We start from the raw sequence: 27487 nt of genomic DNA, 5'->3' as shown, positions 1-27487 counted from the left end.
TAGCCGGAGAACATAATGATGTGTGTGCCTTGAAAGATCAGTCAAAATTGTCAAAATAATCTCTGTGGGCAATGTCATGTCAGAAAATTGATACATTTTTTTTTAGCTTTTTAGAAAGGAGTTTGCATTTCACACAGTGCTTTTGAAGGTAAATGCCACTTTACTCCTGCAGGGGGAGCCCTACAGCACAACACTATTATTCCTTACTGTTGCTTTAAGCTCTTTATCACGTTACACAAGTGAGTGCAGCCTTAGAGTGAAACCTAAAAGGAGGAACGTGGGAAACAAAGATTTTTAGACACTTCCATCCAGGTCGTCTATGAAAATGTGTCATACCATTCCCACTTAATAAGGTCGGCCATGTTCTCCAAACCGCTGTCCCCTGGGGATATCCGTCTCCCTCAAACAGCAATTTATCGAGCCGGGCAGCCTCGTCTTTCTTTTTTTTTTTTTTTTTTTTTTTTTTTTTCTTTTTTTTAACCATCACGAGAAGCTGTAATTCTCTCTCGGTATCCTCGGCACGATCTCTCCTCCCTCTCTCTCCTCCACAAAGGAGCGGGCTCGGGCAAGTTGCATACAAAATAGCTGACTCAATCATCCAGCTGCATAATCAAGATAAGGGAGACGGTGACAGGAAGTGTGGAGAGACGGCTTTGGCAACATTGACTATGAGATGGAAGCAAAGTTCTAAACACTCGGTGGACTCTAAACGCTTCCTTGGCTTCCAGTTGTTAATAAATCAAAAGTTGAACATGCGTCCGATGCAAAAAAAAAAAAAAACACCCAACTTGTCACTTTTTTGGCTCTTATGGGCCACCAGCAGGTGCGGCGTGTATTTAACTTGGCATCCTGTCAGCTTTTTTCCTCTCCTCCAGACTGGCACATTGAAGGAGATTTAACCTCAGAGATGAGCAGGATGTGCTTTGGCACAAAAAATACATAATAAAAAAAAAAAATGAAAATCAATCCATCTCAAGGTTTTTGCGTCTCATAAATCAGCTGTAGCGTGCCGGCCGAGTGTGCATTTCCAAGACAGATGGCACAGAGGCTGCAAAATCCTCAGCTTATCTTAGTGAGCCTGCACAACCAACTGTAATGACCGCACAGTCTAATAGAATAGATTAAGGCCAAGCAATGGCTAATCATTTTCTACTTCTTCTGTACAGACTATTACAATGGCTTGATTCCAACTTTTATGACTAAAATGCTTAATTATTTATTTGTTTAATTAAGCTTTTTTTATTTTATATTATTTAGAATTTTTTTTTCTTAATAAAACAACTTTTTTTTCAAAAAACAAGCATTTTTAATGAAAATGTTCCCTTATAGAGGTGGAGCTGTCCATGGTGCTGAATGCTCTGTCGCCCATATTAGATATACGTGCACTGCATACTCTAAAACATCACAAACAACACTTCAAAATTTTTGCTTTTTCTTCCATAATTTGTCCACCACATGCAGCATAACAGCAACCAAACAGGTGAAGCAATAATTTTAAAGGCAAAAAACATTTTTTTTTTAACAAGAGCCACGCTTGTTGCATGATAAAGTCCAAATAGAACATTTTCTTACCTGTGTCAATAAAAGAGGATGGCTCGCTCAGATCAGTGTCTTTGCGCTCTAAGAATGGGTGGCAGAATTGTGTCGGGAAAGAAGCTTCCAAGTGTTTCCCGTTTGGGTCAAGGCGTTGGTAGGAGACGGCGCTGAAAGATCCATGTTTAATAACAGTGCTGCTGAGGCTCCATCGCTTCAGCTGAGCAGCGAACCTGCTCGGGCTTCTTCTTTCTATCTGCCGAGACACCAGCGAGGGAGAGAGGGGGAGGCGCGCAGGAGGAGGAAGTGTGTGTGAGCGTGAGTGGGTGGGGGCTGCTGTCAGCTTCAGCTCACACGCTGCCAAGAGAGACGAGTGGGGTTTTTTTTTTTTGTTTTGTTTTTTTTTTGGATCAACACGGTAAAGTTGTAAAGCTCCTAATGAGATATACCAGCTTTAAAAAAAAAGGGCTCAACAACAGGCGGGAGCCTGGGACCGTAGGTAGCTCCACCCCCTCACCACGCCCGCAATAGCTACACCCCGGCGTGAAGTTGATTAGTCAAAATATATCTGGAGTATACTAATAAAAAATGCATTTATAAAAGAAAAAAAATGACATTTATACCAGGAAAAAAAATTCGAAAATTACGAGAATAGTCCTATTTTCACCAGAATATTGTTTTTATTTACAAAATATCTTTATTTCATTTTGTTAAATTAATTTTGGAGATTATAAATTAAATTTAAAGGAATAAAGAAAAGTTGTAGTATGCTTCTTTTTTCATGTAATTAATTATTTTTTTTAATTTAATTTTTCAATGTATTATACTGACTATAATCCTTCTCAGGCAGGTTTCAGATTATTATCACAATATAATTCCGTTGGTGATTATTTGTTTTCATAATATTTGGCATTTATTCGTTCAGATTTGACTTTTTATTTCCTGATACATCTTTAAATTCAAATTCAATTTGTCTGTAATATTCATGGAGTATACAGGGGTCATACACAGCTGTGGCTGTAGGCAACCTCCTGTTGTTAGTTGTTTATTTACGGTGTAAAACTGTAAAAAAAGTGTTCTGCATCATTTGAAAATCAGCAACATTTGGAAAGTGAGTGGAATTTAATTTTAATTTTAATTTTAATTTTAATTTTAATTTTAATTTTAATTTTAATTTTAATTTTAATTTTAATTTTAATTTTAATTTTATTTTTATTTTTATTTTTATTTTTATTTTTATTTTTATTTTTATTTTACAGATTAATTCTCCTTGTTGCTAGGCAGAGTTCCTTTAGTGCTCACCTGGGCAGTGGGGGGGAGGAGCCACACCCACACCCACTTTTTTCACTGAATAGGTGTCCAATCATGTTTTGAATGCCATTCAGTACTCCGCCACCAGAGGGCGTAGTTTCGCATACATTGTGTTACTCCTGTATGAAGATTACTGTGATCTACTGCTGTCTGTATTTATGTGCAGGCCTGCCTAGTTTGGTTGTACTTCCTTCAAACACGCACACACGCCAACATACATCATAAACGACCCCCCCCCCTCAGATAAATGACCAAATAATGAAATAAACTCTCAGAGTAGCAATGACGGTGGCCCATAATTTTCAGGGCTTAACTAGAAAGCAAAGGGGCGGGGTGGGGCGGGGCGGGGCAGGCAGCCGCTAAAGCAGATCATACTTCACCGCAGAGGTCAGTTCTGGTTCCGTGTGATGCTAAATCAATACGTTTTAATGATAAATGATGGAATACCACAAAGATGCTGCATGGGCATGCTGTAATAGTGCAAACAAAAGGGATTTGGGGAAATAAAAACATCATTCAACATGCAATACTCACATAAAAAGCTGATTTTCAGAATACTTTTATACAATATTTTACAATAGTTTTGTAACAAAGACAATGATAATTAATTATAATTATTTAATAATTATAAATATTTTATAATTGTAATAATTAATAATTATAATAAAATAACAATAATAATAAAATAATAATAATAATAATAATAGTAATAATAATAATAAAATATAATAATTATAATTATGTACAGTTAGTACAGCATTGCTTACATATCAAATCCAAACATGACCTTAGACGTTTGTACAGGAGTGTATGTAAGACTGAAAATGTGTCTAATTTAATGTTAAGTCATACTATATGTCCAAATGTACGAGGAATATACTGCACTATAGTACTACAGTAGTATAAATATTCACTTGAAGACATTAAAAGTAAGTATTTGTCACCTCTGCTTTAAGTTTTAGACCATACAGCCTCATGTCTTCCTCAATGTCGAAGTCTGAGGACTACCCCCAGTGTGTGGGTGGAGGACGGACGGGGGAAGAGGGGGGGCACGGGGGTTCTGTAAAGGCATCGGCATCAGTGGCGGTGAAGGGAAGGAATGTGTGAAATGCGGACAAGGACGTACCGCAGCAGCTCTGAGGAAGATAGACGCATTCTAATATCCTCGCCGTGTCTGCTGTTGGTCTCTGAGGACTGAACGCCACATTAAAACACAACTTAGACACGGCGAGAGGCAAAGGTCTCCAATAGGGAAGCAAGGAAATAATATGTCTGCTTCAGCTCGGAGATGAAATATTGACTTTAGGGATGTAGGATCCTGCCTTTTCTATTGTGATCATGCTACATTATAATACCATATTTCACCTTCGATAGCAACTTTATTATATTTAGACTGTGTTTATATTTCTTTAAACATCTGGAGGTTGCTTTGTATCGTTGAATTTCACTGCCAGAAAGTACTGGAAAAGAGTACTTATATATTTATATTTACAATATGTACTACAGAAGAGCATGTGAACGCCTCTTCCTTGTTTACTTCTTACATGTTCTCCTCCACAACTTTCGCAGTGCACCAAAAATCTGTGTTTAAACTCCGAATTGTTACTTTTCAAAAATGGCTGCCATTGAATCGAGCTAGGGCTGCACGGCGGTCGAGTGGTTAGCACGCAGACCTCGCAGCTAGGAGACCAGGGTTCATTTCCACCTTCTCTGTGTGGAGATTGCATGTTATCCCCGTGCATGCGTGGGTTTTCTCCGGGTATTCCGGTTTCCTCCCACATTCCAAAAACATGCTAGGTTAATTAGCGACTTCAAATTAGGTATGAATTAGGTATGAATGTGAGTGTGAATGGTTGTTTGTCTATATGTGCCCTGTGATTGGCTGGCCACCAGTCCAGGGTGTACCCCGCCTCTCGCCTGAAGACAGATGGGATAGGCTCCAGCACCCCCACGAAGATAAGCGGTAGAAAGAGAATGAATGAATGAATTGAGTCAATAATGATTCGGAGTGCATGAGAAAGTATGAAGGAGCATCAGAACCAATGTTGTAATACTAATGAGTTCATTGTCAACAATAGCGAATAGCGAAGTAACATTTTAAAGCGGTTGCTTATCACGTGGCGTTAACACTCAGGAGGTTGCCTACAGCCACAGCTGCGTTTTTAACTACAACCGTTATGGTTATTTCATACCACACCCCGGTGACTATAGAATACTCAATTGGAGTATATTTTACTATACTCATAGATAGTCCATAAAGTCCAGGGTATCTCGCCGGAAGGCAGCTGGCTTAGGCTCCAGCACCCCCGCAACCCTCATGAGGATAAGCGGTAGAAAATGAATGAATTGAGTTAATAATGATTCGGAGTGCATGAGAAAGTATGAAGGAGCATCACAGCAGTGACTCACTCACCAATGTTGTAGTACTAATGAGTTCATTGTCAACAATACCGAAGTTGCATTTTAAAGCATGTGCTTATCATGTGGCGTTAACACTCAGGAGGTTGCCTACAGCCACAGCTGCATTTTTGACTACAACTGTTTTTTTTTGTGTGATTATTTCATACCACACCCCGGCAACTGTAGGATACTCAATTGGAGTATATTTTACTATACTCATATATAGTCCAGGGTATCTCACCAGAAGACAACTGGGATAGGCTCCAGCACCCCGCGACCCTCATGAGGATAAGCGGTAGAAAATGAATGAATGAATTGAGTTAATAATGATTCGGAGTGCATGAGAAAGTATGAAGGAGCATCACAGCTAATGAGTTAATTGTCAACAATAGCAAAGTAACATTTTAAAGCGGGTGCTTATCATGTGGCGTTAAAACTCAGGAGGTTGCCTACAGCCACAGCTGCATTTTTGACTACAACTGTTGTGATTATTTCATACCACACCCCGGATACTCAATTGGAGTATATTTTGTTATTCTCATATATAGTCCATAAAGTCCAAGGTATCTCACCGGAAGACAGCTGGGATAGGCTCCAGCATACTCAAGCAAAATGGATGGATGAGTGATTTTTACATCATATTTTTCAATAAATGTGACTTTTTAGAGCAATAATAAATATCGTGGGAGTTATTGCTGTACCTAATGAAGTGTCCAGTGAATGTCCAACAGTAGTGACATTAAAAATGGGGGGGGGGAAAGCAATCTGGCGGTCTGACTTGTTGGACACGCCCATTCCAATGAAAAGATGATAATGCCACTAAATGAAGTCCGAGCGGAGAAGAAAAGGAGGCATATAGGCGGAATTAATTATTTAAATCCTTCATTTAGTGCCTAAGCCAATTTGGTGGCGGGGGCGGGAGAGAGAGAGAGGGGGGGGGGGCGGTAATGGCGCTGGCAATAATTCAGGGGTGGAGACGGGGGTTAGCGAGCGCCGGTTGATTTAATGGAATATCTGCTGTCAATGAAGTGCGGCGGATCCATCTTTGCTGCATGAGGAGGAAGAGGGGCAGACTCGGCCAAATGGAAGGGGGGGGGGGCAACTTAATGCTCTTTGCATACTAACTGGGGACCGTTAAAATGGACCAAATGTTTTCTTATGCATTACATTTGTACCAATATGGAGGCATGCAGGTATGCACAGTTAAGCGTTTAATTACACTGAGAGTCTTTACTTATACGGTTGCGGCTGAACAACCATGGCAATCAAACACAAACATTTCTATGGCTACCATCACGTGTTCCCTCTAACTCATTTATCTCAGCTAACCGGTTCCAGACCCAGTTCCTTTTTAGGAAGTGGAATATTTTCATAATTCAAGCATAGCAAACCTGTTTTATGACATTCTATGCATTATTAGAGACCTGTAGACATGAAATAACACCCCTATAGTTACCTTTACACTCTTGTTACAGAGTATTCATTCATTAATTTTGTACCGCGTATCCTCACGAGGGTCACAGGGGTGCTAGAGCCAATCCCAGCTTCTCCTTTATTGCTATTTATATTTCAAAGTAAGGGGAACAATTATGCATTTTTTTTCATTTTTCTGACCTATAAATGTTATTAGAATGTTCTATTCTCGTGTTAAACAATGCCAAAGGTTCTGATAATGAGGTTTGGAAGTTGGGTTTGGCTTTGAATGCTCGGTTTCAGAGTTTTTTTTTCTAACACTTATATGGGCATGCCTAGGTACAAGTTGAGTGGGCCCAATGACAGCAGAGTGGGTGTCCCCGGAGGCGAACCATGAATGGAATAAATAAAAAAAAACAGACAATTTTTGGAAATACAGGTGGAATAGGTGCAGAATCTGGAAGATCTAGAAAGCTCTATGAGTCCACAATTCAATACAAAAGGCCGAAAATGAGCCTAACAGGTCCCCTTTAATACAGACAATGGCCTTTTTCACAGCCAATGTAATAAAAGTATAAATAGTAGTACTTTAGCGGCATTGAACCCATTATAGGTGGTACTCGGTCGGAGAATACTCTGTCTGCACAGCTGCATCAAAGAATAACACTAGGGCTGACAAATGATTGATTTATGGGCATGCCTAGGTACAAGCTCAGTGGGCCCAATGACAGCAGAGTGGGTGTCCCCGGAGGCGGGCCAAGGGTGGAATAAATTAAAAAACAGACCATTTTTTGGAATAGGTGCAGAATCTGGAAGATCTAGAAAGCTCTATGAGTCTACAACTCAATACATTCATTCATTCATTTTCTACCGCTTATCCTCACGAGGGTCGTGGGGGGGGGGGGTGCTGGAGCCTGTCCCAGCTGTATTCGGGCGGAAAGGCGGGGTACACCCTGGACTGGTGGCCAGCCAATCACAGGGCACATATAGACAAACAACCATTCACACTCACATTCATACCTATGGACAATTTGAAGTCGCTAATTAACCTAGCATTTTTTTGGAATGTGGGAGGAAACCGGAGTACACAGAGATGGCCGAGGGTGGAATTGAACTCGGGTCACCTAGCTGTGAGGCCTATGCGCTAACCACTCATCCACCGTGCAAAGAAAGTTACATAATTTTTTTACAATTGTATAATTCAACATATTTGAAAGGGAGTAGGAAGAAGCCAAAAGTATAAAGAATGTGTAATATTGGAAAAAAAAATCCAATGTAAATAAATAAAACGACAACAGCAGTGGAAAAATGGCAGACGTCCGAAGGATGTCGTCGATGGGTGACGTCACACGGACAACGTTGACTTTTTTTTTTTTTTTAAGGCAAACACTCACAAGCTCTTAAATGACAGGACAAGAACGTACAAGTTCATGAATTATACACATTTTGGAGGCAGTGTGTAAAATATATACATAGGTACATCCATTTTCGGCCTCTAATGGATGGAGTAGTAGTAGTAGTACTGTGTTTTTAAAAAAAAAGTCACAAACATCCACTTAGGCTGTTTTAATTATACATATCTTGTATCCTTCATCCAAATCCATCCGCTGTGTAATCCGTGTAAATGTATCAATAGGTGCTATTTATAGGCAGGGATATAGGGGTGGGGAGGGGGGCGACCCCAAAGCATGAGTGGCTCAGCTGGGAGCGCTGAAAGCACCAACATGGTTTTTATTTTCAGCGCCGGCATAAATAAAGCGCCGCGCATTCCGAGAGTACAGCGAGAGGCTGCGGAATGTCGTTGCAGCTGGGAGGGCCCCGGCGTCTCTTTTGTAAGGCTTTTAGTGTAGGTGGTGTGTTTATCCCAACGGTCACGCTGAGACAGCCACCGTCGAGGGCCGGCCGGCGGGGCCCGGGCCGTCCTCGCTGAGTTGGCGGACGAGTTAGCCCACGCTCGGCTCGCCGCACTTCTCACTCCTCTGCTGCTGTTATACTGCATAAACTGTCAGATAGCTTCACTAAATACATGAGGGTGGAAGTAACGGAACAGGGACACATTTGTGGTTTGGTACTCTGATCTGGTCTCACTTTGGTTTGGCTGTGTTTGCGTTTACATTGGTATTTTTGTCTTGGATCCAAACATTGAGTAGTAAAGAACAGCAAAATCATGTCAACATGACATGTACATTCAGCTGTAGAACAGTTTCAGTTCATAGTTTTACACCGTTTGACGCCCCTGCACAACATGAAGCTCCATTGCTCCATTGACTTTAAATATACAAACGTGCTCCCCAATGGTGATCGACGAGGGTCGAGGTGGATGCTGGAGCCTATCCCAGCTGTCTTCACACAAGAGGCGGGGTTACACCCTGGACTGGTGGCCAGCCAATCACAGGGCACATATAGACAAACAACCATTCACACTCACATTCATACCTATGGACAATTTGGAGTCGCTAATTAACCTAGCATGTTTTTGGAATGTGGGAGGAAACCGGAGTACCCGGAGAAAACCCACGCATGCACGGGGAGAACATGCAAACTCCACACAGAGATCGCCGAGGGTGGAATTGAACCCTGGTCTCCTAGCTCTGAGGTCTGCGCGCTAACCACTCGACCACCGTGCAGCTTAGTCGCCAATTAACCTAGCGTGTTTTTGGAATGCGCGCTAACCACTCGACAGCCGTGCAGCCTCGTGTCTTTGGGTGAGAGGCGGGGTACACCCTGGACTGGTGGCCAGCCAATCACAGAGCACATATAGACAAACAACCATTCACACTCACATTCATACCTATGGACAATTTGGAGTCGCTAATTAACCTAGCATGTTTTTGGAATGTGGGAGGAAACCGGAGTACCCGGAGAAAACCCACGCATGCATGTGGAGAACATGCAAACTCCACACAGAGATGGCCGAGGGTGGAATTGAACTCGGGTCTCCTTGCTGTGAAGTTGCATTTTCCAGGGGAGAAGAGTGGCGAGTGGACAGGAAGTGACGTCAAAGGGTTCAGAGTTGAGTTTCAGCTGTGTGTGGGATTTCAGGATTTTTGTTGATTTTGTTTGTTGATTCAGCTGCAGGGTGCCCGAGTGGTTAGCGCGCAGGCCTCAGAGCTAGGAGACCCGAGTTTGATTCCACCTTCAGCCAGACTTGACTGTGATAAGTGAATTTCCACAACGTATGAGTCCTTACTTATAAATGCAATATCTTTTTCATTAGAGCATAGCCACAATGTCTATGACAATTATTAGAGATCCCTAGACATGAGATAGCACCCCTATAGTCACCTTTACACACAACTATAGGATATAATTACAGCAAATAAGTCGTTTAAGATAAAAATGAAGCTTGTGTGTACATGCTCATGTTGTTATTATATATTTTAATAATCATGAGGGCTGCACGGCTGGGAAACCCGGGTTCAATCCCACCCTCGGCCATCTCGGTGTAGAGTTTGCATGTTCCCCTCGTGCATGCGTGGGTTTTCTCCGGCTTCCTCCCACATTCCAAAAACATGCTAGGCTAATTGGCGACTCCATAGGTATGAATGTGAGTGTGAATGGTTGTTTGTTTATATGTGCCCTGTGATTGGCTGGCCACCAGTCCAGGGTGTAACCCCGCCTCTCGCCCGAAGACAGCTAGGATAGGCTCCAGCACCCCCCACGACCCTGGTAGGCATAAGCGGTAGAAAAACAATGAATGAATGTTTGTTGAACAAAAGCCATGTTTTTCAGGTCTGGTGCTTGTGTATCACTGAAACACAATACCTCTCTTAGAGATCGGGGTAGGTTTATATCACCCAAAGAACTGTACATTACGTCTCTAGTTGAACTCTTACATTGTAGAATAGTAACACCACTCTCGGCTGACTCATTGCCAACATTTTACCCAGTCAGCAATGCTCTCTCACCTGTCTGGACACAGAGGAGTAAAAAAAAAAAAATAGCTATTTAATAATTCATCTGCAGGAAGCGTCTCCTTCTTTCGTCATCCCCACGTGTCCTGAGATGTATAACTCAGCGAGACGGAGTGGGACGCTGGAATGTGCCGACAGAAAGGACGAGGCTTTCAGGATGACCAAACACGCTGTCTGATGTGAGCTTGATGATTCACTAGAAGAAGCTCTTTGAACACCTAAAGTGGTTGAGAAGAACCAGAAGCAGCTCAGAAATAGATGAAACCCAACATGAGTACTACTACTCTTGTGTATATATATATATATATATAGTATATAATATAGTTATGGTAAAAGCCCCAATTAATGCCTCTTTGTGTCTGTTTGCGTCATTACATTCATTCATTCATTTTCTACCGTTTATCCTCACGAGGGTCGCGGGGGTGCTGGAGCCTATCCCAGCTGTCTTCGGGCGAGATACCCTGGACTATATATGAGTATAGCAAAATATACTCCAATTGAGTATCCGAAACGGTCTAGTGGTTAGCGCACAGACCTCACAGCTAGGAGACCAGGGTTCAATTCCACCCTCGGCCATCTCTGTGTGGAGTTTGCATGTTCTCCCCGTGCATACGTGGGTTTTCTCCGGGTACTCCGGTTTCCTCCCACATTCCAAAAACATGCTAGGTTAATTAGCGACTCCAAATTGTCCATAGGTATGAATGTGAGTGTGAATGGTTGTTTGTCTATATGTGCCCTGTGATTGGCTGGCCACCAGTACAGGGTGTACCCCGCCTCTCGCCCGAAGACAGCTGGGATAGGCTCCAGCACCCCCTGCGACCCTCGTGAGGAAAAAGCGGTAGAAAATGAATGAATGAGTATCCGAAAGTCGCCGAGGTGTGGGATGAAATAATCATACCATTTGTAGTCAAAAATGCAGCTGTGGCTGTAGGCAACCTCCACATGATAAGCACCCACTTTAAAATGTTACTTCGCTATTGTTAACAATGAACTCATTAGTACTACAACATTGGTGAGTACACCCTGGACTGGTGGCCAGCCAATCACAGGGCACATATAGACAAACAACCATTCACACTCACATTCATACCTATGGACAATTTTGAAAAAAAAAAAAAACACATTTATTAAAAACAGAAAAATATACAAACTTTTTCAGTGCTTTGGTTTCCGATTTTCTACAATAAAAGCTCTGATAAAATATTCCACTGTTTTCAAATATCTTTTTTTTCCTGCACAAAATAAGATGAAAAATAAATAAACAAATCAAGAATAAAAAAAATTAATCAATCAGTAATAAATAATATAATAATAATAATAATAATAAAACGGCAAATAATAAAAACTTAAGAAACCACATATAGTTGGTGGGTAGACAAATTATTTTTTTCAGATTAAAATGAACAAAGCATTATTAGAGCCCTGTAGACATGACAAAACACGACTATAGTCACATTTATACTTTTTTTATTTACAACATATTGCGTAACTGCAGGGTCTTGAGACACATGCTAACTCGCAAACTAGAGAGCTAGCGACCTAAACGGTAGCCTTCAAGTTATATTCCTTTAAACTTAAATCGCCAAAAAACTTACCACTTCCACACGGATAGGGAGGATAACTATTAACAGTTATTTAACCTTTAACATGAACATTAATTAAATGTAATAATTTTTTCTGGGTACATGATACTATACGGCATCCATATCAAACTAACATTAAACTTTCATATCAAGGCCGGGGCCTCAAAGCCACGTGTTTGAGACCCCTGCGTTGGTTGATTGAGGGTATTGTATATATACATAATGTGTTGTAGAATGTTTTTTTGGTGTGTGTCTTTTTGAACAACAACAACAACAGGTGAACACATGTCTGTTGGGCGAGTACACTTGACTTACTCACCTTTTGAAGCTGCGTTCAAAGCACCAAAGCATTTACAGCAAGCGGTTCATCTAAACGGTCCCTCACCTTGACGCTTCCGCCAGGTCACCTCAGTATCTCAGCTCCTCCAGTTCAAAAAAATCTACCATTAAAAAAAAAAAGTTACAGATAAATATCTTCACATCGCTTCACAATCTGTCATACTGTTATAATCCTCACTCGGGAATGGAACCGTAGGCGGGTGTCCTCTGCCCGGCATCCGTGTGGGCTGCTTGCGGGGCCCGGTAGCTAGCTCTCTCTAAAGGATAGGCCATGGAGGAGATGCCAGACTGGACTGCTTGAGACAGACAGATGCAGACTGGTGGGCGCCTCGCCGCTTCAAAAAATGCCTGCAGAGGACATCTAACGAGTGAGATACCGCAACAATGTGGCGACGACGGACCCGGCATGTATACCGAATCCACTTACCTGACCTTTGAACTATCATTTCTCTGTGCGGATGAGTCAGACATCTGCATTGACAAACACGATGCATTTGCATTAACTCATGTCGAATGACGGAGAGTGTTTGTATCTTCCATGTACAATACATAGTACCATAGTACATACATACGTAGTACCAAGCTTGGGATGGGGGTTCAGATGAGAATTTAGTCGGACATTGTCCAAAACGTTAATTAATAAAGCCAAAGTAATGCCCCAGTAGGAAATTATAATGGAAAAATAAAAAAAATCGGAATAATAGGATAGGAATATGGGAATATGGGATTATGGGAATATGGTAAAAATATCATATAATCATCTCCAGGGTCAAACCTTCACTAACTATAGAGGTAATGTTTAACAACTAACAACACAAGCGTAAAAATAAGCATATTGTTATTCATTCATTCATCATACGACATTCTATGCATTATTAGAGAGCTGTAGACATGAAATAACATCCCTATAGTCACCTTTATACTCTTATTCATTCATTCATTTTCTACCGCTTCTCCTCAAGAGTGTCGCAGGGGGCGCTGGAGCCTATCCCAGCTGTCTTCAGGCAAGAGGCAGGGTACAGCCAATCACAGGGCACATATAGACAAGCAACCATTCACACTCACATTCATACCTATGGACAATTTGGAGTCGCTAATTAACCTAGCATGTTTTTGCACGGGGAGAACATGCAAACTCCACACAGTGATGCCTAACGGAGATTCAAACTCAGGTCTTAGCATGGCAAAACATGGTAACCACTCAACCACCGTGCGGCCTGATGCTTCCAGTTCGGTCAAGCAAAGTGGCCTTCTGGTTTATTTATGCTACGCTAGCCAATCGTGTTGACCTTTCGGACTATCTGGCTGAAGCATCTTGAATCGGACGCCATTAAAAAACATTTGGGAAAAGTTTGAGTCCCAGTTAAGCGAGTACTGATAAAAACGTGCGTTTCTGTGATTTTCCTGGTATTGGCGACATCATAGGCGGTATAATAAGCTCGGTCGAGGGTTCGACAGCTGAAGTGCTGGCAGCAACGTTGAAATCCTACCAGGGCAGAAGGCAATCTAGCAAATGTCTTGAATTCTTCATTTAAGCTTCAGACAGGACCCCGCAAGTCATTTCTCCCAACAATTCTCTGCTGTAAGAACTTGGCAACCTCCAGGGGAACATTCTCCAAAATGATTAGTCATATTTAGATGACTTGGCTGCAGGAGTACGAGTGACGCATCTGCAGAGCAAAAAAAAAAAAAAGGCTGAATGGATGCGCTCTCGCCTCGGTGTCTGCTTCACTCTCTCTCAGCTTCTTTCATTCACAGGCGGCCAGGATGTTCTTGGTGGAATGTTTCTAAAGGAACGCTGCTTTTCTCTGTGCAGCGGCCCAGCAAGATTAGGATTTCAACCTGGGAACCGTGTGTTGACGCTGAAGATGCTGGTTAATTCCATTCCATACAATGTGTGTGTGTGTGTGTGTGTATGAAGTGCGAGGATTTTTGCGGCAAAGCTGTGGCATTCCTGCTCCTTCCGTTTTATTTTGTGGAAGTGTTTGACCGAAGTAAACACGGATATTTTGTTGTTTGTTTGTAGACGTAGGACATGACGCTACACAATGGGGTAAAAATAAGGAACAAAAACAATGAGGATTTACAGGCCACACAGCTCGGAGACACGGGTTCGATTCCCCGCCCGGTATGCTGGAGCCTATCCCAGCTGTCTTCGGGGCAAGAGGCGGGGTACACCCTGGACTGGTTGCCAGCCAATCACAGGGCACATATAGACAAACAACCATTCACACTCACATTCATACCTATGGACAATTTGGAGTCGCTAATTAACCTAGCATGTTTTTGGAACCTAGCATGTTCCGGTTTCCTCCCACATTCCAAAAACATGCTAGGTTAATTAGCGACTCCAAATTGTCCATAGGTATGAATGTGAGTGTGAATGGTTGTTTGTCTATATGTGCCCTGTGATTGGCTGGCCACCAGTCCAGGGTGTACCCCGCCTCTCGCCTCAAAGACAGCTGGGATAGGCTCCAGCACCCCTGCTACCCTCGTGAGGATAAGCAGTCGAAAATGAATGAATGAATGGTCAGGGCACTTGTTCGAGACAGTTGCTCTGCCCGGTACATTGCGCCATCATGCTAGGTGTTAGCATTGCTAGCATGGTAATGTTAGCATATGAACATTCTTTGTGATTTTCACGGGTAGACACATAAATAATTGTTTCTGCTTGTGGCTCTCGTACACGGCTTTCTATGCATTATTAGAGACCTGTAGACATGAAATAACACCCCTATAGTCACCAGGGAAGATTCTCCGTTCTGGCATCTCTGTGTGGAATGTCCATGTTCTCCGGGTACTCCGGTTTCCTCCCACATTCCAAAAACATGCTAGGTTAATTAGCGACTCCAAATTGTCCATAGGTATGAATGTGAGTGTGAATGGTTGTTTGTCTATATTTGCCCTGTGATTGGCTGGCGACCAGTCCAGGGTGTACCTCGCCTCTCACCTGAAGTCAGCTGGGATAGGTTCCAGCACCCCCAAGCCGTAGAAAATGAATGAATGAATGAATTTAACATGGAGAAATGAAATATTTCCTTACGCGTAAACATTGCCAGGCGTAGTAGCAGCAGTCGGCCCTCTACTTCAAGTTAAAAAAAAAAAAAAAACACGCCGCTTTTACCTCATCCATTTTTTTTTTGTTTCACATACACCACGCTGTTTGTTTCAGGCGGAAACAGAAGTGGCACCTGATTATTTCCATCCCCTAATGTCGTCGCTTCCCCCAACCACCGCGGCGCCTCTGATTTCTGCTTTGATTAGGAGTGTGACTAGCACAGATAATCACACACGACTTCCTGAAAGCGACGCTCTGGCAGGAAAAGACTTTGACTGCATCACTAGGGGGCCCCTTAAAGCTGAAGAAGACGAGCCGGTGGGGAGAGAATAAGCCCACCAAAAAGCCCTCCCCTGGCTTCATGGAAGACGTTAAGGAAGCAAAGTGCCGATAGTGGGTGCTCTCATTTTTAATTTACTGTACCTCCATTGAGCACGCCAGGAAGACTTATGAATACTTCCACCAGTGCAGTATTTATGAAGGTGTCAAATAGGCAAATCACAGCACACAAGAGCGCCAGATGGTATTTGTGAATAATGTGCCCCTGGCAAATACACGCCGTCATGACACATTTTGGTCACTTTCAGATGCAAGTGGTATTATTTTAGCTCCGGATTCAGTCTGCTTCACCTGTGGACTTTTACCATCAAATCCAGGCTACATTTTTTTTTCTATTTATTTCATCGACTTGAATTGACAGCAGGTTTTGTATCAGAGTCGACTAAATTAGTAAATTAGTAATTTTTTTGTATAAAAATTTCCCCACGAGGGATGAATAAAGGTATATCTAACAGTGGTGTCACTAGGCCTATTTTAGGGGGTCTTCAGCCCCCTAAAATGTTCTTAAGCCCCCCTAAATAATTTTATATACATATTTTGTATTTTTTTATTGTTAAAAAAAAACTATTAGTAGTATTAGTATTAGTAGTCTTAGTATTAGTAGTAGTAGTAGTAGGCTAGTATTAGGCTACTACTTAGCCTTTTTTATTTTTAAAAATAAAAAAACTATTAGTAGTAGTACTATTAGTCGTAGTAGTAGTAGTAGTAGTAGGCTAGTATTAGCCTGCTACTTAAAAAATGTTATTATTAGTAGTAGTAGTAATAGTAGTAGTAGTAAGCTAGTATTAGCTGGCACTTAGCCTTTTTTTATTTTTAAAAATGAAAAAAATATTAGTAGTAGTACTATTAGTAGTAGTAGTAGTAGTAGTAGTAGGCTAGTATTAGCCTGCTACTTAGCCTTTTTTATTTTTAAAAATGAAAAAAAATATTAGTAGTAGTACTATTAGTAGTAGTAGTAGTAGTAGTAGTAGTAGGCTAGTATTAGCCTGCTACTTAGCCTTTTTTATTTTTAAAAATGAAAAAAAAATTATTATTATTATTAGTAGTAGTACTATTAGTAGTTGTCGTAGTAGGCTAGTATTAGCCTGCTACTTAGCCTTTTTTTATTTTTAAAAATGAAAAAAATATTAGTAGTAGTAGTAGTAGGAATAGTAGTAGGATAGTATTAGCCTGGTGCTTATTTTTAAAAATGAAAAAAATATTATTATTATTATTATTATTAGTAGTAGTAGTAGGCTAGTATTAGCCTGCCACTTAGCCTTTTTTTATTTTTAAAAATGTAAAAAATATTATTATTATTATTAGTAGTAATAGTAGTAGTTGTCGTAGTAGGCTAGTATTAGCTGGCACTTAGCCTTTTTTTATTTTTAAAAATGAAAAAAAACAGTAGCAGTACTATTAGTAGTAGTAAGCTAGTATTAGCCTGCTACTTAGCCTTTTTTTATTTTTAAAAATGAAAAAAAATAGTAGTAGTAGTAGTACTATTAGTAGTTGTAGTAGTAGGCTAGTATTAGCCTGCTACTTAGCCTTTTTTATTTTTAAAAATGAAAAAAATATTATTAGTAGTAGTCGTAGTAGTAGTAGGCTAGTATTAGCCTGCACTTAGCCTTTTTTCACTTTTAAAAATGAAAGAAAATATTAGTAGTAGTACTATTAGTAGTAGTAGTAGTAGTAGGCTAGTATTAGCCTGCCACTTAGCCTTTTTTATTTTTAAAAATGTAAAAAATATTATTATTATTATTATTAGTAGTAATAGTAGTAGTAGTAGTAGTAGTAGGCTAGTATTAGCTGGCACTTAGCCTTTTTTTATTTTTAAAAATGAAAAAAAATATTAGTAGTAGTAGTAGTAGTAGTAGTAGTAACATAGTATTAGCCTGCTACTTAGCCTTTTTTTATTTTTAAAAATGAAAAAAAATAGTAGTAGTAGTAGTAGTACTATTAGTAGTTGTAGTAGTAGGCTAGTATTAGCCTGCTACTTAGCCTTTTTTATTTTTAAAAATGAAAAAAATATTATTAGTAGTAGTCGTAGTAGTAGTAGGCTAGTATTAGCCGGCACTTAGCCTTTTTTCACTTTTAAAAATGAAAGAAAATATTAGTAGCAGTACTATTAGTAGTAGTAGTAGTAACCTAGTATTAGCCTGCTACTTAGCCTTTTTTTATTTTTAAAAATGAAAAAAAATAGTAGTAGTAGTAGTAGTACTATTAGTAGTTGTAGTAGTAGGCTAGTATTAGCCTGCTACTTAGCCTTTTTTATTTTTAAAAATGAAAAAAATATTATTAGTAGTAGTCGTAGTAGTAGTAGGCTAGTATTAGCCGGCACTTAGCCTTTTTTCACTTTTAAAAATGAAAGAAAATATTAGTAGTAGTACTATTAGTAGTAGTAGTAGTAGTAGGCTAGTATTAGCCTGCTACTTAGCCTTTTTTTATTTTTAAAAATGAAAAAAAATATTAGTAGTAGTAGTAGTAGCACTATTAGTAGTTGTAGTAGTAGGCTAGTATTTGCCTGCTACTTCTACTACTACTACTGGTAGTAGTAATAATCAGAAGAAGAATAATGATGATAGTAATAATAATAGGCTAATTAATAATATAATAATGATTATGATTATTATGGTGATATAAAATAATATATAATATATATGCATCTCTCAGGGCTAAGCTTCTAAATTATTATTATTAAATTAACTACTTTTATGCTTTTGTTTGTACTGTTTTACAGCAGGGGTGTCTCAAAGTGTGACCCAGGGGCCGTTTGTGGCCTGTGTTCTCTTTGTTTGCCCTGCAGTACATTGTAGAAATTTTAAATTAAGCAGCAAAAATGAGAAAAATAGAACAAAAAGGCGCAATATGAATGTAAACCAGACTAAAATGGCGACATTAATAACTAATACATTTGTGGCCGACAGCCACAAATAAATAAATGACAGGGAAAGTATGAAGTATAAAGTGGTGTGATTTACTCCTTAGTGTTCATCTTGCTATGATTTGCTTGAGGACCCTTCTGGTGCCCACGTAGCTCATATATGTATATATGAACACACATGAACCCCAGCTGCTAAATGATGGTGGGGAGGAAGCGTCTATGAATCGCGGGCGCGAGACAGCGTGATTTCTCATATCACACATGCAAATTTGAGAAATATGGCATGTAGGGAAGACCGCTGAGATGTGTGCCTGTGCCTGCAGCTCTCATGTGTGAAGAAGCCGACATATGGAGGAGGCAGCGAGGCAACGAGCCCACTAGCTCCTTTGAATACAGGGAGAGCTCTATTGTATTGTATCGTATTGCATGTACTGCACGGCCTGTAATGTAGGCTTATACGTTCAATGTGAAGTTGACAATAAGGAAGTAAAACCGCATGTTGGCCGCAATACCAAAGTTTGACTGTGTGTTCGGTTCCAATAACAAAACTCAACTACATGCTTTGTTGTCATTAAGACACATAAACATGGCGGTCACCAATAACAAAGCTAAACTGCATGACAGTCGCAACCGCTTGGGCTTATTTGTGAATAATATAATATAATATAATATAATATAAGATAAGATAAGATAAGATAAGATAAGATAAGATAAGATAATATAACATGAGGAAAAGCTGTAGAAAATGAATGAATGACTGAATAATATAATCTAATATAATATGAGGAAAAGCGGTACAAAATGAATGAATATATAATATAATATAATATAATATAATATAATATAATATAATATAATATAATATAATATAATATAATATAATATAATATAATATAATATAATATATTATGAGGAAAAGTGGTAGAAAATGAATTAATAATATAATATAATATGAAGAAAAGCGGTAGAAAATGAATGAATGAATAATATAATATAATATGAGGAAAAGCGGTAGAAAATGAATTAATAATATAATATAATATAATATAATATGAGGAAAAGCGGTAGAAAATGAATTAATAATATAATATAATATGAAGAAAAGCGGTAGAAAATGAATGAATGAATAATATAATATAATATAATATAATATAATATAATATAATATAATATAATATAATATAATATAATATAATATAATATAATATAATATAATATAATATAATATAACATGAGGAAAAGCAGTAGAAAATGAATGAATGACTGAATAATATAATATAATATAATATAACATGAGGAAAAGCAGTAGAAAATGAATGAATGACTGAATAATATAATATAATATAATATGAGGAAAAGCGGTAGAAAATGAATAATATAATATAATATAATATAATATAATATAATATAATATAATATAATATGAGGAAAAGCGGTAGAAAATGAATAATATAATATAATATAATATAATATAATATAATATAATATAATATAATATAATATAATATAAGGAAAAGCGGTAGAAAATGAATTAATAATATAATATAATATAATATAATATAATATAATATAATATAATATAATATAATATGAAGAAAAGCGGTAGAAAATGAATGAATGAATAATATAATATAATATAATATAATATAATTTGAGGAAAAGTGGTAGAAAATGAATAAATATATAATATAATATAATATAATATAATATAATATAATATAATATAATATAATATAATATAATATAATATAATATAATATAATATAATATAATATGAGGAAACGCAGTAGAAAATGAATAAATGAATAATTTAATTTAATTTAATTTAATTTAATTTAATTTAATTTAATTTAATTTAATTTAATTTAATTTAATTTAATTTAATTTAATTTAATTTAATTTAATTTAATTTAATTTAATATTATTACTATTATTATTATTATTATTATTATTATTGCATGGAGTTTAGCTTTGTTATATGCACCTAAAATGCGTCTAGGTTTTGTCATTTGTGATAATCATACAGTTTGGCTTCATTAATGTTAACTTCCAGCCAGTTTAACTTCAATTTTAGCGGTTTGAGTCCAATTTCTTGCAACCGGCATGCGGTTTAGCTTTCTTATTTGTTATTAGTGACTTGAATGCAGTTTAGTCAGCGCTGCGGACCTTTCTTATTGGTGGGAAACTTTAAATTAGTTATTGGCGACTTGCAGGCAATTTAGCAGGAAGTGTTATTTCCAAAACAACAGCCTCTTGTTAGTTGCATATAATAAAGCTAAACTGCCTGCAAGTGGCTAATAACAAAGCAAAACAATATTACCAATTTGTATGTTTTCATTCATTCAATTAAATCATAATTTTAACGCTCCTTAATGTGACTTTGCAGTACTTACTGTACTGTTGCAGCGATTGAACAATGCAGCATCAGGACCAAAATATCCACCGTGATGACGATCACAATGGCGTTCTAACGGCCATTATGTTCCAGCATGAGACAATTAGCAACATGGGCGCTGATGATGACATCGATGATGACTTTGTTTAAGGCGAATGATGTCTGACGCCATCATCCCTCTCAGTTGGAGGTAAACACTCGAGTAAAAAAGGTTAGTTTATTAACTGTCTGCTTTGTGCCCACCTTAAATGACATAATGCATTCCATCATATAGCCAAGTGTGTGTGTGTGTGTTTGTGTGTGTGTAGCTCTTTATTCAGGTCAAGGGCAAAAAAACACTTGTTCGCCAACACAGTGACTAACAGACCTGCTAATGGTGCGCATATTGAACAGGAAAATCTTTTTTTTTTTCTCCACTTATTCAACATTCAGATGCATTTTTTTTTTGTCCCTAAAGTATTGTTGCTGCTGATTGAATGTCATTTCACTTCCACGCAGGAAAGTCATATTTAACAGTTTTCATCATACATAGAAACACAAGTTGGTATTTTATTATGAACAGCTGCGGCTGTAGGCAACCTCCGAGTGTGTTTTTTTTTTTAATTAAAACCACAAAATGGCATCGTACGGCGTCAGCATCCAAACTTTTATCTACCTCTGCATGCGCTTCCACGCAGGAAAGTTATATTTAACAGTTTTAATCATACATACAAACACAAGTTGGTATTTTATTATTAGCGGCTGTAGGCAACCTCCGAGTGTGTTTTTTTTTTTATTTATTAAAACCACAAAATGGCATCGTAGGGCGTCAGCATCCAAACTTTTATCTACCTCTGCATGCGCTTTCACGCAGGAAAGTCATATTTAACAGTTTTAACACAAGTTGGTATTTTATTATTTTTAGCCATCAGTATTAACCAGCGTCCATAAAATCTTCATATTTTAATATTTTTTAATATTTATAATATAAATCTATAATATTACTATTATAATATAATATTTTTGGACAAAACACTTTTCTTTTGGCATTTTTTCTTATCCAATTCAATCCACTTTATTTATATAGCACATTTTATAAACAGAGTTTCCAAAGTGTAAAATAATAGTAAAATAAAAAGTAAAAATAAAATACAATAAATAAAGGTACAAATTGAATTTAACCTAAAACTAAAAGATCAAATAAGAAATAAAATAGTAAAATAGATATAAAAATATTAAAAACAAGAAGCAAAGCAATAAAAGTATAAAAAACAAAATCAATTACAATAAAAGAAAGAACTAAAAGACACAGGATCATATAATATTACTATTATAATATAATATTTTAGGACAAAAATCCCTTTTTTTGGCCTTTTTTTCTTATCCAATCCAATCCACTTTATTTATATAGCACATTTTATAAACAGAGTTTTCAAAGTGCTGTACAGACTAGTAAAATAAAAAGTAAAAATAAAATAAAAGATACAAATTGAATTTAATCCAAAACTAAAAGATCAAATAAGAAATAAAATAGTAAAATAGATATAAAAATATTAAAAACAAGAAGCAAAGCAATAAAAGTATAAAAAATAAAATCAATTACAATAAAAGAAAGAACTAAAAGACACAGGACCATATAATATTACTATTATAATATAATATTTTAGGACAAAAATCCCTTTTTTTTGGGCCTTTTTTTCCTATCCAATCCCATCCACTTTATTTATAAGAAATAAAGAAATAAATGAGAAATAAAATAGTAAAATAGATATTAAAATATTAAAGACAAGAAGCAAAGTAATAAAAGTATAAAAATAAAACCAATTAAAATAAAACAAAAAACTAAAAGACACAGACTCGAGACTTAAAGCTTTCGATGTTGGGGGCCTTTTTTACTTGAGAGGGGAGACAGTTCCATAGCTTGGGACCAACCACAGAAAAGGCTCGGTCTCCCCTTGTCTTAAGTGTCGTCTTGGGCACCACAAGTTCCTGACTGAAATGCATTACTTTCTTTTGAAACTCCGCCCTTTTTATGTGCACACTAGTCCTGGATTCTTATTGTTGAATCCCCTGTCTTCTTTATCATGCGGGTCATTGAAATAAATCAAAAATGAGATGAATATCCTCAACGTGGATCCTCTTTGCCATACTAATGAAGCACAATGGTCAGACGTCATAAAGCATCATTATGCTTAACAGGGCTGCTGTCATGGTGAGGCTTGATTTAATGCAGCCATCCTTCATGTGTTTCTATGTAAGAAAATCAGGGTTATTACATTGGCCTGTAGTTAGGGTCACCTTCGCTGTCGTGATTTATGGATGCTATAGTAAGACTGGCTGGAATTCCAACAAGCCAGCCAGTCAAGGTTGCTTCCCATCCAATTTGTGTAGCGACGTCTCATCAGTGCAACACAACCGCATGTATTAGCCATCTTTGATGCTCCCTGGGATGGAAGCGTCTTGTCCCTCCATTTGAACGTCCTCGTAGCGGGTAAATAACGTGGCATTATCGCCGCAAGGAATAAAATAAATCCGCTTCTTGATTATGCCAGGAGGTCAAAATTATGGACTTAACATTAGCACAAGTGTACATAAACAGATTGTGACCAAAAGCCTGCAAAAGAAACGCAACAAGATATATATTTTTAAAATTGTGTTTCTTTTTTTATTGTTTTTATTTTTTTAAATTTATTTAAATTTATATATGTATATATATATATAATTTATTTACATTTATTATATATATAATAAATTTATAATAAATATTATACTATATATAATTTATTTAAATGTATTATTATTTATTATTATTTAAATACATTTGATTTTACTTTATTTTACTTTATTTTACTTGTATTGCACCACCTCTTGCTTTAACATGCACTGCTGAAGCAGCCTTCATGTGCACTGGGATGCAATTTTTAAAATATATATATTGTTATAATACATTTAAATAAATTTGATTTGACTTTATTTTACTTTATTTTACTTTATTTTACTTTATTTTACTTGTATTGCACCACCTCTTGCTTTAACATGCACTGCTGAAGCAGCCTTCATGTGCACTGGGATGCAATTTTTAAAATATATATATTGTTATAATACATTTAAATAAATTTGATTTGACTTTATTTTACTTTATTTTACTTTATTTTACTTGTATTGCACCACCTCTTGCTTTAACATGCACTGCTGAAGCAGCCTTCATGTACACTGGGATGCAATTTTTTAAATATATATATTGTTATAATACATTTAAATAAATTTGATTTTACTTTATTTTACTTTATTTTACTTGTATTGCACCACCTCTTGCTTTAACATGCACCGCTGAAGCAGCCTTCATGTACACTGGGATGCAATTTTTTAAATATATATATATATTGTTATAATACATTTAAATAAATTTGATTTTACTTTATTTTACTTTAGTTTACTTTGGTTTACTTTATTTTACTTTATTTTACTTGTATTTCACCACCTCTTGCTTTAACATGCACTGCTGAAGCAGCCTTCATGTGCACTGGGATGCAATTTTTTAAATATATATATATTGTTAATACATTTAAATAAATGTTATTTTACTTTATTTTACTTTATTTTACTTTAGTTTACTTTATTTTACTTGTATTGCACCACCTGTTGCTTTAATATTCACTGCTGAAGCAGCCTTCATGTGCACTGGGATGCCATTTTTTAAATATATATATTGTTATAATACATTTAAATAAATTTGATTTTACTTTATTTTACTTTATTTTACTTTATTTTACTTTATTTTACTTTATTTTACTTGTATTGCACCACCTCTTGCCTTAACATGCACTGCTGAAGCAGCCTTCATGTGCACTGGGATGCAATTTTTAAAATATATGTATTGTTATAATACATTTAAATAAATTTGATTTTACTTTATTTTACTTTATTTTACTTGTATTGCACCACCTCTTGCTTTAACATGCACCACTGAAGCAGCCTTCGTGTGCACTGGGATGCAATTTTTAAAATATATATATTGTTATAATACATTTAAATAATTTGATTTTACTTTATTTTACTTTATTTTACTTTATTTTACTTTATTTTACTTTATTTTACTTTATTTTACTTGTATTGCACCACCTCTTGCTTTAACATGCACCGCTGAAGCAGCCTTCACGTGCACTGGGATGTTTTGGCGCTCAAACGGCTTTAAAAAAAATCCACAGTTATCTTACCTCTTGTCGGAAAGTGATGTAAGATCTGGATGGACAATATCTCTTTCTATCGCTTTGCTGAAATAGAAGGTTCCCCATGAGTGCTCTTAATGGAGTCCTGATCCGACACGGATCCTCACGCCAGATGACAGCGTGCTCCACCTCATGATGTTTAATCGGGTCCTTTTTTCACCCCCCCTTTTTGGAGATGGATAAGCATTCACGCCCGCACTTGAAAACTAATGATCATTTCTAATCACGATGATGGGGAAGTTTTTTTTTTCCACATTTGGCACAATGTTTTCTTTTGTCATTCATATATGTGATGCGCCAAGAACATATTGATCAGCACAACAGTTTTTTTTTAGGTTTACTAATTAAAATCAAGCAAATTGCATTACCCTGATTACATACGCCATCTGTGATTAATTCATTTTAAACATGTCAGTCATAGGAAATAGGGGCCTCTCGGTTTTAAGGCCATTTATTTAAGGGAACAAAATGCAAAACTGCATTTATTTGGTGCCGTTTCATGCTAAAAAAAAAAAACCACCACAAGGTGGCAGAAGTGCATTTTATAAGAACTCGACCCGCATCTCTTCTATTGAAAACAACAGAGAAGTGGAAAAACATTTTGTGTTTTTCTGTTGCGGCGTCCTTGTTTAGACATTTTGACTAAATTTGAGTCAAATTTGACCACAAAGTCAGGCAATCGGAAAGTCCTGGGTTTGATTCTCTGTTCGGGCATCTCTGTGTGGAGTTTCCATGTTCTCCGGGTACTCCGGTTTCCTCCCACATTCCAAAAACATGAATGTGAGTGTGAATGGTTGTTTGTCTATATGTGCCCTGTGATTGGGTGAGGGTAAGCAGTCGAAAACGAATGAATGAAAGTCTAAAAGGTGACTATAGGGGTGTTATTTCATGTCTAGAGGGCTCTAATAGTGTTGAAAACCATATTTAAGAGGTCGTAAAACACATTTTTGACGCTCTAACTTGTAAAATATTCAATTTATAAATAAGAAATCCTACATTGTATTACACAGGGTATGAGTGGTTTGCGCGCAGGCCTCACAGCTAGGAGACCCGAGTTCAATGTCCGTGCATGCATGGGTTTTTTTTTATCCGGGTACTCCGGTTTCCTCCCACATTCCAAAAACATGCTAGGTGAACACATATTTATGCACACTCCACACAGAGATGGCCGATATTAAATTGTTATATTATGAATTTAAATATTTATACAGGGCTGCACGGTGGACGAGTGGCTAGCGCGCACCCCAAGGTTCAATTCCACCCTCAGCCATCTCTGTGTGAAGTTTGCAACCGGGTACTCCGGTTTCCTCCCACATTCCAAAAACATGCTAGGTTAATTAGCGACTCCAAATTGTCCATAGGTATGAATGTGAGTGTGAATGGTTGTTTGTCTATATGTGCTCTGTGATTGGCTGGCCACCAGTCCAGGGTGTACCCCGCCTCTCGCCCAAAGACGCAATATGTAGTGTCACCAACCCTGGACACGAGGTGGTGTTTTCAAGAGGTTTTATTCCAGAATAATAATCTTAATTATGATGAGATTGGGACGTCATGCAAGCTTCAATCTCAGCTATGTCTCCAGCAGGAAGTGACGAGGTCGGTTGGGTTCCGTGGGAGGACGGGAGAGGAGAGGATGGATAATTTCCTCATACGAGGCGGTAAAGAAACAGACTCATTATTTTGATGAGAAACAGCTGGCATGCAGCCAATTAGGTAGCGGAGTTGAGATTATTAGAGAAACGAGCTGCTGGCACTCGTCTTTCCGTGCGTGTTTGTTAATCGTGTCGTTTTGCACAAGTTTGCTTGCCTATTCCAGAACATTTTTTTTGGGTGGGGAGAGGGTTTAGAAAGTGAGTGTTGTCCAAAATAATAAATAATAAATAACCTTAATAAATAATAAATAATAAATAATAAATAATAAATAATAAATAATAAATAATAAATAATAAATAATAAATAATAAATAATAAATAATAAATAATTTAAATTGTATATATATATATTACTATATTTATAATAATATAAATAATAATTGCCATTAACAGCTGTGGCTGTAGGCAACCTCCAGTGTGGTGTTTTTTTAAATTAACACCACAAAATGGCATCATAGGGCATAACCTTAATAAATTAT

At 37.3% G+C, this 27487-nt stretch overlaps 2 protein-coding genes across 3 annotated transcripts in view; one reads left to right on the top strand and one right to left on the bottom strand.

Annotated features, from left to right (window-relative positions):
• The window catches only part of elfn1a (extracellular leucine-rich repeat and fibronectin type III domain containing 1a), an 89421-nt gene extending 87532 nt beyond the window's left edge, over positions 1 to 1889 (bottom strand). For both annotated transcript variants that reach the window (XM_058048349.2, XM_058048348.2), the window contains exon 1: positions 1573 to 1889. The gene's annotated coding sequence lies outside the window, so the exon portion shown is untranslated. The remainder of the gene's footprint in view (positions 1 to 1572) is intronic.
• psmg3 (proteasome (prosome, macropain) assembly chaperone 3) overlaps positions 1 to 27487 on the top strand; it is a 159062-nt gene that overhangs the window by 101626 nt on the left and 29949 nt on the right. The gene's annotated exons all lie outside the window — the stretch shown is intronic.

The sequence above is a fragment of the Doryrhamphus excisus genome, linkage group LG16 (assembly GCF_037039965.1).
Source record: "Doryrhamphus excisus strain RoL-2023G ecotype Guam linkage group LG16, RoL_Dexc_Guam_v1.1, whole genome shotgun sequence".
NCBI classification, from domain to species: Eukaryota; Metazoa; Chordata; class Actinopteri; order Syngnathiformes; family Syngnathidae; genus Doryrhamphus; species Doryrhamphus excisus.
The sequence above is the reverse complement of the archived record's forward strand: the minus strand, read 5'-3'. Positions and strand labels throughout refer to the sequence as shown.